Raw genomic sequence first — 14,548 nt, 5'->3', positions numbered from 1 at the left:
AATGGGAAGAGACTGTCTAGGAAGGAGTACGGCAGAAAGGGATCTAGGGGTTATAGTGGACCACAAGCTAAATATGAGTCAACAGTGTGATGCTGTTGCAAAAAAAGCAAACATGATTCTGGGATGTATTAAGAGGTGTGTTGTTAGCAAGACACGTGAAGTTATTCTTCCGCTCTACTCTGCTCTGGTTAGGCCTCAGCTGGAGTATTGTGTCCAGTTCTGGGCACCGCATTTCAAGAAAGATGTGGAGAAATTGGAAAGGGTCCAGAGAAGAGCAACAAGAATGATTAAAGGTCTGGAGAACATGACCTATGAAGGAAGGCTGAAAGAATTGGGTTTGTTTAGTTTGGAAAAGAGAAGACTGAGAGGGGACATGATAGCAGTTTTCAGGTATCTAAAAGGGTGTCATAAGGAGGAGGGAGAAAACTTGTTCACCTTAGCCTCTGAGGATAGAACAAGAAGCAATGGGCTTAAACTGCAGCAAGGGAGGTCTAGGTTGGACATTAGGAAAAAGTTCCTAACTGTCAGGGTGGTTAAACACTGGAATAAATTGCCTAGGGAGGTTGTGGAATCTCCATCTCTGGAGATATTTAAGAGTAGGTTAGATAAATGTCTATCAGGGATGGTCTAGACAGTATTTGGTCCTGCCATGCAGGCAGGGGACTGGACTCGATGACCTCTCGAGGTCCCTTCCAGTCCTAGAATCTATGAATCTAGTGCCATCAGCCACAGGAATGGAGTAGCTCCCTCTGCAGTCTAAGGAAGGGAAAAGCATAGCACTATCTCAGCTTAGCATGAGCAACACCACATATTTAATATTTTTCCTTGGTAGTAATGAATGCTCAAGGTGATACCCTCCCATTGTCATTATGTTGTTTGAAAGGAGTGGCCATTCTTCCCCAAAATGCCATTATGTAGGGAGCCCTTTTCCATTGTTAGAGTCCGGGGGCCAAGGGGGGCGGGACTCTCTCTACTTCAATAATAATTGTGTATTATGAAGGTAGGGGTTGCATGACCCCTGTTTGCTGCTTATTTACTGGGAACCCAATACTAGTGGAACTTAAGCTCTATTACAAGTCACTGTTTCTAGTGCCCCCCCTCACAGCATGGGATGGCTCTGCAGCAGCCCTGCCTCAGTTTCCCCTTCTTAGTCTCCTTAAAACCTCCACAGTCCAAGGTAATAAAAATGAGATTCACCCCCTCTGGGGTAATCTTTCACACAGTTCTCAGTGTCCACTTAGCCCCCAAAACCTCTCTCTTGAAGAAGGGAACTCCACAGCTCTGTTTCCAGGGCTTACTTTCCAGGCTTTTCCCCTTGGGGAGTCCAAGTACATCATAAGGCAAAATGGTCCTCCACCCCTCCTGGACTTCATTCTACTTATACAAAGATTTTCTTATTCTTTACCAGAGAACTAACCATTCCCTAACCATCAGGGCTTTTTCTGGACTCTAGTCTCTCGTCTACCTTGGAAAGACCCTCCCAGCCCTACTTAGTGGGAGTCCTTTTCTCTCCTGCTATCTCCAAGTCTTCTACAGGACTCTGCTTTCACTCTGCAGCTTTTTTCCCCAGGCCTCTAAGCTAAATAAGGTAGAGGCCTGATTGATGGTCATGTGACTCACTCTCCCCACCTGAGAAGGCAAGCTAATTGTGTCATAAGTGGGGATGGACCCTTAGCCCCTTGAAACCCCTTAAAAATTCTTCTTCAGTTCATTCAGACAAGGAGTCCACATGGGCACTATGACATGGAAGAACTAAAACAATCACTTAACCAAACTCCAAAAACCTCTTACTCCCTTGCATCACAAAGTTTTATTTGTTTTTCTATCATTTATATTTTTTTTAATGGAAACAAACTTCCCTCCTTTAGTGACAGCAAAATTTTGTGGCCAAGATAAAGACCCCCATAAAAAGGTTTTTATAAGTGAAATTCAGGCAAACATAATGATAATTTATTGCTATTCAAGGGGGACCATAATAATATGGAAGTATATTAGCCTCACTAGTACATTTCAACTTTATTAATAGAAATGCAATGTGACTTTTATTAAAAATGACTGTATTGATTACTATTTAATATCAATTATTAATTATTCATTAATAGATTCATTTATTAATAATTAATATTTTATTTATTAATAGTTTCTATTAATAAATGACTTTATTAATAGAAATGCAAAGTACTCCACTTAGGAAGGAATAATCAGTTGCACACATCTAAAATGGGAAATGACTGCCTAGGAAGGAGTAGTGCGGAAAGGGATCTGGGTGTCATGGTGGATCACAAGCTAAATATCAGTCAACAGTGTAACTGTTGCAAAAAAAGCAAACATCATTCTGGGATGTATTATCAGGAGTGTTGTAAGCAAGATACGAGAAGTAATTCTTCCGCTCTACTCCGTGCTGATTAGGCCTCAACTGGAGTATTATGTCCAGTTCTGGGCACCACATTTCAGGAAAGATGTGGACCAACTGGAGAAAGTCCAGAGAAGAGCAACAAAAATGATTAAAGGTCTAGAAAACATGACCGATGAGGGAAGATTGAAAAAATTCGGTTTGTTTAGTCTGGAGAAGAGAAGACTGAGGGGGGATATGATAACAGTTTTCAAGTACATAAAAGGTTGTTACAAGGAGGAGGGAGAAATATTGTTCTTCTTAACCTCTGAGGATAGGACAAGAAGCAATGGGCTTAAATTGTATCAAGGGTGATTTAGGTTGGACATTAGGAACAACTTAGTTATTTCCTAATTTTGTAGTTAATTTTCCACCTTGGAAATACATAGAGATCTACATATAGATTTACAGCTAAACATATCTGATCAGACCAATATTTTCAAACTTGGCTGCCTAAGTAAATGGCCTGATTTTCACCCATAACCACAGCAACCATTGACATCAACAGGAGTTGTGGCTGATTAAGCACCCAGGGGGAAGGGAGGAAAGACCATCAAGCTACTGATTTTGGAGCAAAAATATAGATTTAATTCTGAATATTAAGGCCCTAAGTATTAGGTGTAACCAAAAAACAGTACGCAATGGGCCCCATTCTGAATTCTTCCCCACAGATTTGGAAAGGAGGGAGCAGAAGCAGTTTGAAGCCATCTTTGCAGACCCTGTATTCTCAGGATAGCCTTAGGGGACTGCTGTTGTCTCCCCTCCTCACATTAGTTGAGGGAGAAGGGTTGCCAAGAATGTCATGTCCCCCTCCTGCTGCCAAGGGAAGTCAACAGTCAAATACCCTGTCAAATTTCAGTCTCTGAAATCTTTTAAATTATTTAAAAATATTTCATCATAAACTTGCAACAGTGTCCTGTTAGGAGATTGGTCCTAGTTTCAGATAAACAGGCATCACTTGTAGAAACAGTTACGGCTTTTACAAGTGCAATAACTGGTACTACAAAACTCTCCAAAGATGTGTTGCCTCCAGGTGGCCCCAGGAATAGATTGAATAAAAGGAGGCTGCAAAGTTTGCGGTTCAGTGAAATGCATTTTATGTCAGACACATCTGCAAAGAAACTTATTGTTCTCTAGCCCTCTTTTTATTCAGCAGATCAGCATTTTATCACCATCAAAACATTGCCAGCATAAGGTACTCTGTTACCCTAGGTTAGTGCTACAAAACTTCCTGTTTTATTACTGCTGAGTTCTTCATGCCAGTCTTCATGCACATATTCTTAGTTACATAAGCAAATGCATGACACATCAATTACCTCAGTGATTAACTCAGTTGATTCCCTTTTTCTTCACTGAAATCTCTGAAGACCCACTTCTACCATAACACCTATTAGAAAGCAGCTGACTAACGATAGCAATGTTTAGAGGTAATAGGTGGTACAGCCTGGCTCTGCAGTCATCCACCCACATTTCTCTCAGAGTTCAGAAAACTCCCCTGTAGGTTCAAGGATCCTGCCAGGCCTTATGACTAAGAGAATTTCCTGACAGGTTTCTTCTTCCTCAGGACAGCAAACCCACAGCTCCTCTTGTTGACCATTAATTCAGTTCAGCTGTTCACCAATTACCCCAGCTGGCCCATTTTTACCTTAGTCCTTTCTCCCTAGCTTGGGAGAGCTCAGGAGGCAGCAACATTCCCCAGCTGGGGTCTCAGAGAATCTCCCTCCTTACAGGTCCAGGTCTCTTTCAAGCTGTTTGCTTGTTTTATTCTCCTTTGACTCTCTGGGGGTTTTTCTTTTATCTCCAAGGCTGATGACATGTTTGCTAATGGAATAAAAAAAACTAAAGGTAGGTCTACACTTATGGTGGCATGTGGAATACAGACACTGCATGCCCAGCCAGCACAAGTCTAAATAGCGGTGTAGATGGTGAGGCACTGCTTAAGCGAGTAGAACAGGGCACCCTACATGCATATATACCCTGAACAGCTCTCTACATGCCAAAGCAGTAACTCCCATGTCTACACTGCTATTTTTAACAGTGTGGTGTCCTTCTCTAGTGACAATGAGGTGCTGCTGAAGCCATTCTCTACTGCTGGAGCTTTTCACTGCCATGTGTAGCTACACACAGCAGAGAGTGTGGATGTGCCTTGTAGTTTCACCTACCCTACACATGGCTTTGATTTAAGGCAAGTGTAGACATGCTGTAAGAGCCACATTCATTCCTGCTCTGGCACCAGGTAGAAAGAGAAGGAAAGCAGCGTACACATCCCTTGTACAAGGCCTGTGGGGCTCGTGGGGCCCATGGTGTACCTGTTTCAGAGGCTCCTGTGAGATTTGAATGGCTCGAACAGCCTTCTAGCCCACCGCCACCCTGCCTAATCCCCAGAACACTTCATTTGCTCGGATCTGCTGTGCAGGCAGCAGTGGCTCTGTGCCTGTAAGAGTTCTCTCTTTACCAGGAGTATTTCTGAGGGGAAGAGGATTCCATCTGCCCTGTGGGCACCAAATAGGCTGGCGCAAAGGGGCGCTATGACAACACTGAATTGGGCTCAAGCTCTCTAGAATGGCAGAAGGAAAGTCAGGAAAAGAGTTTATTGTGAACAGTAAGCTCTTCTGACCTTGCATACCAACCATCAGCCTGGGGAGGTGACTGCACGATCAACTGTTATTGTCAGACAGATTAGGAAAATGCTGTTGCCTCTGCAGGTAGTAGCTGAACCTCTCATTTCTATTCACCAGGTCAGCAGAGCTTATCAAACCCATTCTCCTTTGGAGTAAAGAGCTTCTTAGCATGCCTCAGAATGGAAAAAGATCACATATCCAACAACAGGACAGAAAATATTTCAGTTATTTTACTTGCAATATATATTTTCTTTTAGGTCCCAGAATCACAAAGATCTTAAGTACATGCTTAAAACTAAGCATTAAGAAGATGATTAAATGTTTTACTGACTTGAGGCCTGGATCACCAATTGCCTTTCATAGGCAGGAAGCTGAAAAGGGAATTTAGGAATATGCTGACATCGTGCCTGTTCCAATTTTCATCCCTATTGTCAAAAAACTTTATAGATTCCAAGGCCAGAAGGGACCATTGTGCTCATCTACTGTGACCTTCTGTATAACACAGGCCACAGAACTTCCCTAAAGTAATTCCTAGAGCATAGCTTTTTCAAAAACATTAAAGTTCGATTTGAAATGGCCAGTAAAGGAGAATCTACCACAACCCTTGGTAAATTGTTCCAATGGCTAATGACTCTCACCGTTAAAATATATATGCCTTATTTCCAGGCTGAATTTCTCTAGCTTCAACTTCCAGCCACTGGATCTTGTTACACCTTTCTCTGCTAAATTGAATATTAAATATTTGTGCACTGTGTAGGTACTTATAGACTGTAATCAAGACACCCTTTCACCTTTTCTTTGTTAAGCTACATAGATAGAACTCCTTGAATCTATCACAGTAAGGCATGTTTTTTAATCTTTCAGTCATTCTTGTGGCTCCAGTTTATTAACATCCTTCTTGAATTGTGGACACCAGATTTGGACACAGGATTCCAGCAGCGGTTGCACCAATGCCAAATACAGAGGTGATATAACCTCCTTGCTCTTACTCGAGATTCCCCTGTTAATATAACCCAGGATCCCATGTACCCTTTGGCCACAGAATCACACTGGGAACTCAGTGTTCAGCTGATTATCCAACACAACCACCCAAATCTTTTTCAAAGTCACTGCTTCCCAGAATAGAGTTCCCCATCCCCAATTGCCTACATTCTATGTTCCTAGGAGTATACAATTACTTTTAGCTATATTAAAATGCATATTGTTTGCCTGAGCCCAAGTATACCAAGCAATCCAGATTGCTCTGTGTCAGTGACCTGTCCTCTTAATTATTTACCACTCCCCCAATTTTTGTATCATCTGCAACCTCATCAGTGATGATTTTAGGTTTTTATTTAGGTCATTGATAGAAGCGTTAAGTAGCATAGGGCCAAGAACTGATCCCTGCGAGACCCCACTGGAAGCACACTCACTCAATGATGATTCTCCATTTACAGTTACATTTTGAGGCCCGTCAGTTAGCCAGTTTTTAATCCATTTAATGTTTGCCAAGTTAATTTTATATCATTCTAGGTTTTTTTAATCCAAGTCAAAAAGCTTACAGAAGTCTAAGTATATTTAATCAACACTTATCTTTATACTTTTTTGATAAGATTATAAGTCTGGTTGATAAAGTTAGTTTGATAGGATCCATTTTCCATAACCCCATGTTAATTTGCATTAACATTACCCTCCTTTAATTCGTTATTAATCAAGTCCTTCATCATCCACTCAATTATCTTGCCTGGGATCGATGCCAGGACTATAATTACCTGGGTCATCCAGATTCCTTTTTTTAAAAACTTGGTACAACATTAACTTTCTCCCAGTCGCTGGAACTTCTGCAGTGCTCAAAATAAATGGTCCAGTGACCTTCTAAGACATATCTTTTAAAACTCTTGGATACAAGTTATCTGGACATGCTGATATAAGCATCTGCATATTTACTCCAGTATTTGAAATGGAATTTTGATTTCACTCTGATGTAGGGACCCAAGTCTTCAATCTGCCCTCACTTAGGCTGGTGTAAGTCTGGAGTAACTCAGCTGAAGCTAATGGAGGTAAACAGATGCAAACTGGTTTAAGTGAAAATATAATTAGGATTTCAGGATCTACAGTGAGTGTGAGGCTCACTGGACGTATAGGTGCTTGAATATTAGGGAGACCGGCGCAACCAAACAGAGTACAATTAGTTCAGGAATGAAATCATGGGAATCAGCAGAGGGTATTGAACCAGTTAAGAATTAGATCGGGCCTGTTGGTACAGAAGAAAGCACTAATAGGAGCAGAGTGATAGAAAACGAGACAGGGACTGGATGGCAGCCGGAAAAGTTTAGGATTGGATCAGAGTTTGATTCAATCTTGTTCCTTTCCAAACAGGAAATCCACATTCAATACAGCTTGTTGGCCGGTTTACAATCATGTTTTCATTTGCAACCTTTTAAAAAACAAAAAGTTAAGATTGAAGGAAACTCATCTGAGTTCTACAAAACTTCTCAGAAAATCTCTGCCCTAAACTCTTGGCCTGGGTCTTCAAATTAAATTTCATTAAAGACAATAGGAAAACTGAAGAAAAAGAAAAGGCCATCTCTCACAAGAGCCTATTCTAACACTTGCAAGTTTTGAGGGCTTAGATTTTGTTATCTCCCTCTAAATTCTCTTCTAATGGTGTCCTAATTATTCATTCAGCATTTTATTTATATATTTAAAAAAATATGAAAATTATTTCTCTCATCATTTGGGGCATCTGTGTATAATGTAACAAAAATGCATACAAATCTGCCTCTTTCAGAATGGATAAATAAAATAGCTCACTGCCAACCACCCACATCAGTCAAATACCTCAAGGTTGAACCATATTAGTTTAAAAACACACTCCTTTTAGGCCCAATATATTCCCCTGATACAAATTACTCAACACTTTTGGCATCCCAAGATGACTGTGTTGCATGTATCTCACCAGCACAAGAGGGGAAGCATAAACTCTGCCAAACTGAAGTCATTGCTGGTATTATTCATTGATGAATGATGCACATTTTTCAAAGCAAGTATAGTTTTGTATTCACCACACAAATGCTTAGCTATGCACTTTGCGTCTTAGGAACTGACCATTTCTTTGCTCAGAGAACATAGGAGTATCTGCACATACAGATATTATGCTTATTATTATTTATTATTTGTACAAGGAAACAATAAGATGTTATTGGTCAGCATGACAGGCAGTGGTCTCAGCACACCAGTAGTATAACTATTATGTTTTTGTAGGCATCATGGCAAAGGAAAGTTTTAAGGAGGGATTTGGAGGTGTATAATGTGGTAGCTTTGTGAATGTTTACAGGGAGCTCCTCCCCAAGCATGAGGGGCAGCTTGGGCAAAAGCATGAAGGTGTTTGTTTGAAATTTAACAAAGAGGTGAAGGAGGCTGGCATCACAATTGTAGGCAGGAGATGACATTCCATCCGTGAATGAGAGGTACAGTGGGGATAGGTCATTAAGTACCTTGAAAGTGAAGACAAGCAGTTTATGTTTTATGCAGTAGGGAAGGGGAAGACAGTGGAGATATGCAAAAAGAGTGGAGACATGGTCAAAGCAGTGGGTTACAAAAATTATCTTCGCAGCAGAATTCTGAATGAGTATGAGCAGAACATGAGTTTATTTGTCGAGGGCAGAGAGAAGGATGTTGCAGTAATTGAGATGCAAGATGAGGAGACCCTGGACAAGAGTGTTAGCTGTATATATGTATAGGAATGGCCATGCCTTAGAAATGTTACGTAGAAAGAATCTTCCAATTTCTGATATAGCCTGGATGTGAAACCTAGAGAGAAATGTCCATGCTGAAGTTGATAGCCAGGTTACAGGCCTGAGTGACAGGCAGGATGGTGGTGTTGTCCATCATGATTGAGAAAGGAGGAGTGGGGAGTGCTTGGGGGAAAGATAAAGAGTTGTCTTTTAGCCAGGTTGAGCTTGAGCTGATGGCTAGACATCCATGAGATGTCAGAGAGACTGGCTGAGATTTTACTTTGAACAGAAATCTAAGACAGTTCTGGAATAGAGAGGCTGATCTGTGACTCATCAGCACCGAGGTGGTAGTTGAATTTGAACATGATTTTCAGTTCCCTTCCTCTTCCGCCAGGAAAAAACAAAACAAATAGAATTGTGGCCCCACAAGGTCCCATTTTAATTTTAAATCTTTCTAACATCTGCCAATTTTCATTTGGATGTCTTCTTAACAACTCCAGTTATCTCAAAAATCAAAACTGACTCTTGGTATTTCTTTTTTCGTCAAGGCACCTTCTCAGTTCATGCAACAGTTTTCCCCCGTGCACTTCCTACTTGCTACTGTGATTAGAGCAAAATTCTGCCCTGTGTAGAGCGCCACTAAAAGATCAGTGCACCACTTTAGTCCTATTTTGAGAGCTTAAGTAGGGCATAGGCCTCAAATTGGGGAGAATTTCACCCTTGCTGAGGAAGTTGTTCTTTCTCCCATTTTGTGTACGGTAACAGATGTACTACATAGTGTGTTACTTTTCAGGGTTAGCTTTAGTTTGCCAAATGCATATAATCAGAAGCTTGCTCACATACACAGCATTTAGAAGTAACAAATCTGGGCTAGCTTCTGTTTTTTTCAGGGGGCTGAGAATTTCAAATTCCAAAAGCTTCCAAATGCACAGAAGAAAATAAAGTTTTGAATAAAGACATTTTAAAGGCATCTGATTCCAAACATGCATCAAACTACAATCTCAATTGCTGATGGAGGAGGCCTTTCTATGCCCAAGCCCTAATCTTTTCAGCCCTCCCTCACTTTATACACCAATCTTCTTTAACTATAAAAAGGTACAACACAGATCAAAACTAATCCCAATTCTAGCAACAGATACAGCCCAAAAGATAAGCTTGCCCCACTCCACTGACACAGGCATAGCACATACACCTGAAATGTTTAACTGGTGACAAATAGATTTCTCTGAATGCTGCTCCATCCTGCAGGACAGTAGATTGTCCAGGCACTTAAAGTTACAGCAGGCAAAGTCATATATTTTCATAATATGACATTTCACAAAAGTAAATATTGTGCATGCATGGTCGAACCCACAGTCCCTTATCCAGCTATCAGAATAAAAATTCAGTGAGGCCTGAAGTTTTTAAAATGACATGAGATTCTACTGTGAACATTCTTGCTACTTCTATCCATGCCCCTCCACCCCCTTCAAGCTTCGTAGTGATGTAGCTCTGATTCTCAGGTTGCCTAATAGTGGGTTTGCCAGTGAGAGGTTTGCTTAGAGCAGTGTTTCTCAAACTGGGGCTGCCGCTTGTGTAGGGAAAGCCCCTCGTGGGACGAGCGGGTTTGTTTACCTGCCCCGTCTACAGGTCTGGCCAATTGCGGCTCCCACTGGCTGCGATTCACCGCTCCACGCCAATGGGGGCTGCTGGAAGCGACGTGGGCTGAAGGACGTACTGTCCGCCGCTTCCAGCAGCTCCCATTGGCCTGGAGCGGCGAACCGCGGCCAGTGGGAGCCGCGATCGGCCGGACCTGCGGATGGTGCAGGTAAACAAACCAGCCCGGCCCACCAGGGGCTTTCCCTACACAAGCGGCGGCCCCAGTTTGAGAAAAACTGGCTTAGAGTGTCTAGGATGGAAGTGTTCAGCAATATGCAATACAATTTCAATCAGCCACAACACCCAAAACTTTATTCAATGCAGCAGTTGGTGAGCTGGTCCTCATTTAAACCCTCACCCTGCAAAGAAATCCACAGACCTGGACCCTTATACCTACATGATATCCCACTGACTTCAGAGTGACTGTGTGTGCATGTGATATCCACCTGTGCACATTCCATGACAAGATCAGGGCCTTTGATTGTTCTCTGGGATGTAAAGTGATTTGTCTGTCAATAATATTTTTTTAATGCCCAGAAATATGAAACCGTTGAAAATCCAAAACTCACCAGTGGCCAAATTCTAAAAATAAATATTTATGAGTCACTTGTTATGGTGACATTTATGTAGACAATCGGTTTATATACACCTACATGAGGGCAGAATTTGGCATTCTGGTTTACTTTGTGTGCCAGCATTTTCTCTCAGGTTTCCATGGATTAATTCCAGATGGGTGATTAGGTAAACCCTGTATTAATCCATGTGTTTGAGATAGCTCTATGGAATTTCTGAAACTTTCCAAGAGTGGTCTTTGATTTTGGCATACAGATTCAGCTTCGTAAAAGAGGCAAGGGTTTAAAAAGATTGGAAGGTTGATTAGAAATTCCTGGCATATAAAAGTCTTTAGAAGATATATTAAAGATCAAACACTTTAAAACCACATTCTTCATTAACTTTACAACACAGTTTGACACTGCTGATGTGGGATACAGGAGTGTGAAATAAAAAGGAATTTAATAGCAGGCCAAGGAGAAAGGCAAGAGAATTACAGCCTTTCCCTACTTAAACTGAAATTGCTATTTCTCCCTTTTCGACTCTTTCCTTTTTTCCTGGCTGCACAGAAAGCATGTGCATGTGTGAGATTATTCTTGTTTCAGTTTTCTTTTGCTATTCCTCTTTTCTGTCCATCTTGCTGCTAGTCATAGCTACAGTGACCTCAGCCCTCCTCCTCTTCCAGGGGTTTACAAGTATTTCTTAGCTTACTCTTGCAATGGTGCTTTGCAATGCCAGCTCTTCTCACTGAGTTACATTAAGAAATGCAATGATGGTGAAGGGACTGTTTGTCCCAACAGCCCTTTCCTTTTGCAGTGCTGTAACTGACAGAATCCCCGGAGCAAGCTTGGAGCAGTTACCTTTTCCTCTTCACCATGGTAATGGTTTCTAGCTGACAAAGCTTCCTTCAGTCTCCTTTCCACCCCCCTCAGTAACATTCTGGCCTTGTCTTAAGTTAGCTTGAGAATGATTTTTTTAAATAGCTCTTTTACAGTCACTCAAACCCAACAGACTGGGGACAGGAACATCTTTGCCACACTTGCCTTACAACCCATTTCTGACTCAGCCTGCCCCTACCGAAGAGGTTTGCACTGTAGTGAGTAACGGGACAGAGCCAGCACAGGAGATGTGCTCCCTCTAGGGGAATGAGGAAGCGTAGTATCACGCCCTGGCTTCTCCGCAGCATGTGTTGGGTCTTGACACAGGATCACTAACCAGTTCTGCTCCTCCCTACTGCTAATGAGATGGGGAGCCAGAGTCAGACTCACTGCTCTCCGAACGACACCCCTAAAGCTGCCTTGAAGTTGGAAGGAACTCGGTGTCCAATTCCAGCTGAGAACCAGGTATGTCCTTTAAAAAGGAAAGAGGAACAAACACTGGGAAGGAAGACACATCATAAGTTATCCTGTCCCAAGGGTTAGCCACTGTTGCGTGTGGGGCCATAGGGTGACTTGGGACTACCTCTGGGAACCTGGATATCACCTCCTCTGGCTCAGCACATTGCACAGCCACATCATATTATGGATCTGTTCCCCCTAAACTACACACCTGGAAATCTGACTTTCGAGCCAAATCCTGCCCCACAGAAGTCATTGGAATCTTTATCACTGCCTTCAGGGGGAGCAAGATTGGGCCCTTAATGCAGATTTTCATGTGTGCAGACTGAATCGGTCAGGTTCTACTGTGTAGTTTTATTTTTATTCATTCAGAAATGGATGCTGGGCTTACAGCCGTGGCATCTAAGTACCTTACATTTCATTTCAAAACGAGGAACATATTACCTGAGTCATCTCTGACTGGCGACTCAGTGTTGCTGCCCCATTATTTGCACAATGTCTACCGTGCCTCGATGGTAGCTAACTAATAAAACACTCACCATCAATTATTGATAGTTTTACCAATAGAGTTATAGATAGAGAGCACACAGAGATTAAAAAAATGCTTACTTCATAATCTTTTTCAGCACACTGGGATGATGATGTATTTGTCCTTCCTCTAATTCACTGTGCAGTTTCCAGGCATCCCAGTAAATGAAGTGACCAGATTTTTTTTCACTGCACTCACACTGATTTCAGGTATTAGCTGGCTTAATAGATACACAGCTGCCATAAACTATTTACATATATATAGTTTGCAGGAAATCAACTCCTTATGTAAAATGTATGGCTGTTTATCTACAGCTGATAAAATGACTGTGAAGGTACAGAAGCTCAACTTGAGTGGATACCTGCAGCACTCTAGTGGCCATTCTTCATAAATGCAGTGCCAGAAGTTAGAGATGATAGTGGACAGTAAAGAGATTAAAAAAAAAAAAATGAATGGCCACAACAATGGGTGAAGGATCTGAAAATGAACAGTATCAGACTGTGTGCACACTGATTAAATTTATTCAAGAAAATATTTTAATTTAGCAGCATTCTTGCTCTACATTACAAATATAAATAAAGTAGTTTTAAAGCTGAATGCATTTTATTTTGTGGTTATTTTATCTCTTGATGCACTAGTTCCCAGTTCAGGACAACTTAATTACTGTGAGCTTCACATAACTCTCATTTCCTTTAGCCAAATGACTGTATGAGGTGAATCATAGGCAATAAAAATTGGAAAAGACCTAATAGGTAATCTAGTCCATTATTTTACCAAGGTAGGTGGTTCTTTTCTACAATATATTTTCTAGCATTTTGTAATATCTACTTTTAAGTGTCTAAAGTAATGGAGCTTCCCTCCCTCCCTTTGGGAGACTATTACAAAATCTAATAGCTCCAAATGCATTTTGGATTTTTGTATTACTATTCAGCCTATTTTTTCTTTGTTTAATTTCATTCAATTTATAGCTGACATCACAAAATCCCCAAACATAAAAGCACTTTTATACAAGGAAATGTGTCTGCAAAGGTGACATTGTAGCATTTCATATTATATTCTTTCCCTATCTACATTGTCTTAATGCACCTGTCACAAGAGTATTGAAGAACCAAATTCAAGAAATCATAGAATGTCAGGGTTGGAAGGGACCTCAGGAGGTCATCTAGTCTAACACCCCCAGCTCAAAGCAGGAGCAATCCCCAGATGGCCCCCTCAAGGATTGAATTCATAATCCTGGGTTTTATAGGCCAGTGCTCAAACCACTGAGCTATCCCTCCTCCAAGGAGTATAAATATAACTGCTGTTAGATTACTAGCTGATCCTCCATCATTTGGGTCATATTTCCGTGTGTTATTACAGGTAGACGATATCTAAAGGAAGGAAAGATACCCCTTTCCACATCTAGATGCATGACTTGATTTTGAATGGAAAATAAATTCAAATGCCGAAGGAATGGGTGTGGTACAAGAAACTGGATAGAATCAAATGAGAAGACAAGACACAAATTCATCCTGCTCTTCAATGGTAGAAAAATGCCCAAACCATGGGTCATCCACCCAAAACCATTTCCAGCACCCAAGAGCTGCATCCTGTGCACTGTTAATTATAGGATTTATGGTGTGGTTTGGAAAGAGCAGCTGATCGCTGAAGATGAGTTCAGTATCACAGAGCCGATCTGCAGTTCAGTGGGGAGCCAGCATGCAGGGCCGGCTCTAGGCACCAGCCAAACAAGCTGGTGCTTGGGGCGGCACATTTTTAGGGGC

Source organism: Terrapene carolina, unplaced genomic scaffold (assembly GCF_002925995.2).
Source record: "Terrapene carolina triunguis isolate 2854851 unplaced genomic scaffold, T_m_triunguis-2.0 Scaffold42, whole genome shotgun sequence".
Lineage (NCBI taxonomy): Eukaryota > Metazoa > Chordata > Testudines > Emydidae > Terrapene > Terrapene triunguis.
This window is presented reverse-complemented; position numbering follows the sequence as displayed.